Genomic DNA, 4,835 nt, shown 5'->3' with positions numbered 1-4,835 from the left:
TAGGGGCTGGTTGTCGGACGGTGCCGTTTTACCACGATATCGAGGTGTGTTCCGTGTCGTCCTCGGGCGATTCAGATGCGAAAGCGCCGAAGACGCGGGCGTGACCCGTCGTCTGGCGGCTTTGCAGTCTCGGCTCCGTTGCTAGTTCCGGCCGGTCCACCGACAGTGCAGCGGGCTTGGGCAACCCGCACGGCGCGACCGAGTCGATGCAACGAAAAAGAGCGAGCATGAACGTGCTTCTTGCCGCACGGCTCCCACTCGTCTTTCGGGAAGGTTGTGCCGTAGCGAGCTCGAACGCCGTCATCTCGGAGTGCAAAATAAGCGTGTTGGGGCGCCTGAAGGTGGCCTCCGCCGCACACAGACTGCGTCCGGCCCGCCGAAGGCGAGGACGGACGCGCAGTCGAACGATTACCTGGTTGATCCTGCCAGTAATCATATGCTTGTCTCAAAGATTAAGCCATGCATGTCTAAGTACATGCCGAAATAAGGCGAAACCGCGAATGGCTCATTAAATCAGTTATGGTTCCTTAGATCGTTTCTTCCTACTTGGATAACTGTGGCAATTCTAGAGCTAATACATGCAGTGAGCCTGGAGCCCTTTGGGTAACGGGTGCTTTTATTAGACCAAGATCGATCGGGTTTCGGCCCGTATTGTGTGGTGACTCTGGATAACTTTGTGCTGATCGCATGGCCACGAGCCGGCGACGTTTCTTTCAAGTGTCTGCCTTATCAACTTTCGATGGTAGGTTACTTGCTTACCATGGTTGTTACGGGTAACGGAGAATCAGGGTTCGATTCCGGAGAGGGAGCCTGAGAAACGGCTACCACATCCAAGGAAGGCAGCAGGCGCGCAAATTACCCACTCCCGGCACGGGGAGGTAGTGACGAAAAATAACAATACGGGACTCTTTTGAGGCCCCGTAATTGAAATGAGTACACTCTAAATCCTTTAACGAGGATCAATTGGAGGGCAAGTCTGGTGCCAGCAGCCGCGGTAATTCCAGCTCCAATAGCGTATACTAAAGCTGCTGCGGTTAAAAAGCTCGTAGTTGGATCTCAGTTCCAGACGAGTAGTGCATCTACCCGATGCGACGGCTCGGACTGAACATCATGCCGGTTCTTTCTTGGTGCACTTCATTGTGTGCCTCGAGATGGCCGGTGCTTTTACTTTGAAAAAATTAGAGTGCTCAACGCAGGCGAGTCGCCTGAATAAACTTGCATGGAATAATAGAACAAGACCTCGTTTCTGTTCTGTTGGTTTTTGGAATACGAGGTAATGATTAAGAGGGACGGACGGGGGCATTCGTATTGCGGCGCTAGAGGTGAAATTCTTGGACCGTCGCAAGACGAACTACTGCGAAAGCATTTGCCAAGAATGTTTTCATTGATCAAGAACGAAAGTCAGAGGTTCGAAGGCGATCAGATACCGCCCTAGTTCTGACCATAAACGATGCCAACCAGCGATCCGCCTGAGTTACTCAAATGACTCGGCGGGCAGCTTCCGGGAAACCAAAGTATTTGGGTTCCGGGGGAAGTATGGTTGCAAAGCTGAAACTTAAAGGAATTGACGGAAGGGCACCACCAGGAGTGGAGCCTGCGGCTTAATTTGACTCAACACGGGAAAACTTACCCGGCCCGGACACTGGGAGGATTGACAGATTGAGAGCTCTTTCTTGATTCGGTGGATGGTGGTGCATGGCCGTTCTTAGTTGGTGGAGCGATTTGTCTGGTTAATTCCGATAACGAACGAGACTCTAGCCTATTAAATAGGTGCGGGGTTCCCAGCACCTTACAACCTTCTTAGAGGGACAAGCGGCTCCTAGCCGCACGAAACAGAGCAATAACAGGTCTGTGATGCCCTTAGATGTCCGGGGCCGCACGCGCGCTACACTGAAGGAAGCAGCGTGTCTTTATCCCTGTCTGAAAAGACTGGGTAACCCGTGGAACTTCTTTCGTGATTGGGATAGGGGCTTGCAATTGTTCCCCTTGAACGAGGAATTCCCAGTAAGCGCGAGTCATAAGCTCGCGTTGATTACGTCCCTGCCCTTTGTACACACCGCCCGTCGCTACTACCGATTGAATGATTTAGTGAGGTCTTCGGACCGATGTCCGGCGCGGCCTTTCGGTTGCGCCGGTCTGTTGGAAAGATGACCAAACTTGATCATTTAGAGGAAGTAAAAGTCGTAACAAGGTTTCCGTAGGTGAACCTGCGGAAGGATCATTAACGGATTGTGAAGGGTGAGCGCCTCAGCTGCGTCTGCGCCCGACACTTTCTGCCGCTGACCCCGTTTGGACGCGGGGTCGGCTTTTCCCCACGGGGCTGCCTGAATGTGGAGCGGCACCCCGTGACAAATTGTTGCGCCCAGCGGACGCCAACACCGCGACCTTGGACGGTCGGCCAGGTGGCGGACGCGGGTACAAACGGCGCAACGCACTCATAGGTCGGCTTTCGACCCGCCACTGCACCGTGGCTCGAAGCGCTCGAAATGCGCGACCCGACCGCTGCGGGACCGCCTAGTACTGTAAACAGGAGCGGCGGAGCGCGAACGGCGAGTCGTGGTTACGTCGGTAGAAGGCGAGGCTGCGCGTTCCCGAAACGCCAGCCGAGTGCCCTCCCGACCGTTCGAGCGTGCAAGAACGAGACCCGACAATCGCGCGGCGACTGCCAAGTACGAGAGGAACGGCACAAGCGTCGGCGGTCGGTCAAGGAACTGGCGATGTGACGGGTCCGCTGTGCACCAGTGCATACCGTCCCGCCGTCCGCGGCAAGCGCCTCCGCGTCCTCGGGTGACGGAGGCTGCCGGTCGGTTCTTGCAGGCGAGGGATCTCGCTGGCACCGGTTCGCGTTGACGCGCGGCCGGTCATGGCACGGCGATGCGACGGCCGAGGTGCGCAGTACTCGATGGAGGAACCGCACGCTCCGATGACCGTCCCGCCCTCCGCGGCGTATGCGTACCGACCGTAATGGTTGCAGCAGCGCCGGCCGGCTTTTGAATTCGCCACACGAAACACGGTGCGAGATCGCGGTTAGGGGAGCGTCGACGTTGCCAGGCGTTTTGCTTGCTGCCGAGGGAAAGGCGGCACGGCCACGTCGCGCTCGTCGCGATTAGCGGGTCTGCGCGCTTTGGGAAGGTGCCGCAACGACTTGCCGAAAGAGGAAGCACGGAAGAACGAGGGACTTGGACGTCCCGACAATTGAACGCACTTGCGGCCAGGCCCTTGCTGGCTTCGTTCTTCCGCCTCGAGTAGGCTCGTACGCGGCTCCGGCGCCGAAAGTGGTCCTTGGCACCGACTTCGGTGGACGTGGGAAGTGCCGCGCAAGTACGGCGCGCCTGGCTCCACCTGTTGGCTAAAGTAGGCAGCCGGATCGGCATTTTGGTGTGCGGTGGCAAACCGTGGATGCGAAAAAAGCTTGTGCGATTTCGTGGAACAAAAAGCGGGGGTCCCCCTTTTTATGCGGAGGAGACCGACCCGCCTGCCGTGGTGAACCGCGACGCCACGGTAAAAACGGGAGAGGCTTGTCGATGGGACCGTGCATCCCGCGCTCCACGGAGGCCGGGAGGCGGCCGCCCGAGGAAATGTGTAGCCGTCGAGGCCCGCATCTGCGTGCACTCTTATCCAAATGGGTGTACCGCAGGCATTTTCTGGTTAGGCGGGCCAATGAGAGCGAGCACACAACGATACCTACGGGTCCGGCTTGGAGAACCGGCTTCGACGCCTCCCGAGTATTTATAGAGGGGTGGACCACGAAAGCACTCGCAAGTAGCGAAAGCGAAACGCCGTCCGAAACACACCGTTTGCTCGATTTGCGGCAGCCGAAAAAGGCGCGGCAGAGTTTTGGAGTCCAAGCGTGCGCTGAAAAGCGCCCTTCTTGGCCACTGTTTGGCCGAGTGCCAGAAACGTTTGGTTTTGACTGTACGGAATTGAACAAACACTTTTTCACGACTCTAAGCGGTGGATCACTCGGTTCTCGGGTCGATGAAGAACGCAGCCAGCTGCGAGACTTGGTGTGAATTGCAGGACACACTGAGCACTGATTCTTTGAACGCACATTGCGGCCTTGGGTCTTCCCTTGGCTTCGTCTGTCTGAGGGTCGGATCACATATCAAGAGAGCCTTCGGCGCACAAGGGAACGTGAGCCGTCGACTCGTTTTGACCGCGTCGGCAACACGGACAGCACGCTGAACACCTCACAGCGAGCGCCAACAGCGGCCACTCAAGGGCGAGACGGTGGCGACCGTCGTGCCAGAGCCCAACCGAAACGGGGGCGACCGACTGCATTGAGGATGTGGCACCTCGTTGAGACCGCCGCAGGACTTCGAGTCGGAAGGAAGCCTGCAGGGAAAGTGCGGTCGAGGTTGCGTACTCCTCTCTGCGACCGGGCGCGCAAGAGCTGCGAGAGCCACGGACGCGCAACTTTAACGCACGGTAAACACGAGGAGCGAAAGCCGGCCAGCAAAGCTTCTCCAGCCGTGCGCAAAGTGCGCGAGATCGCAGCCTTGCGTTGCGCTTGTTGCCCTCGAAGTAAGCAGGGTGTCCCGTAGACCGGGCGCTCGAACACGCTGCGGGGCCGTGCCTCCTCCAGGCTTTGCCGCGCGAACAGGGAACGTTCGCGCGCAAAGCGCAGGGAGGTGAGGAGGCTGCGCCCGACGTTTGCGGTTCGCTGCGTACGCGGTTGATGCGGAGAGCACGGCGCGACGACTTGCCGCGAAGCGGAAAAAGTCTCCCGCACGAGTTGGCGAAACGTTGGCGAAGCTTAAGGCGTTCTCGTCGTAGTCCGCCGTCGGTCTAAGTGCTTCGCAGTTCCCGTCCCGTTCAAAAAACTGGGCCACTCC

General features: G+C 57.9%; 2 non-coding genes across 2 annotated transcripts; both read left to right on the top strand.

The window, feature by feature from the left end:
* The first annotated feature begins 409 nt into the window (after positions 1–409).
* Positions 410–2,224, top strand: LOC142795755 (small subunit ribosomal RNA). Its single transcript, XR_012893284.1, has one exon. It is a non-coding gene; the product is annotated as a small subunit ribosomal RNA (ribosomal RNA).
* A 1,719-nt stretch (positions 2,225–3,943) lies between these two features.
* Positions 3,944–4,096, top strand: LOC142795753 (5.8S ribosomal RNA). The gene has a single exon (XR_012893282.1). It is a non-coding gene; the product is annotated as a 5.8S ribosomal RNA (ribosomal RNA).
* The last annotated feature ends 739 nt before the right edge of the window (positions 4,097–4,835 follow it).

This window comes from Rhipicephalus microplus, unplaced genomic scaffold (genome assembly GCF_043290135.1).
Source record: "Rhipicephalus microplus isolate Deutch F79 unplaced genomic scaffold, USDA_Rmic scaffold_842, whole genome shotgun sequence".
In the NCBI taxonomy this organism is placed as follows: domain Eukaryota; kingdom Metazoa; phylum Arthropoda; class Arachnida; order Ixodida; family Ixodidae; genus Rhipicephalus; species Rhipicephalus microplus.
This window is presented reverse-complemented; position numbering and strand designations above follow the sequence as displayed.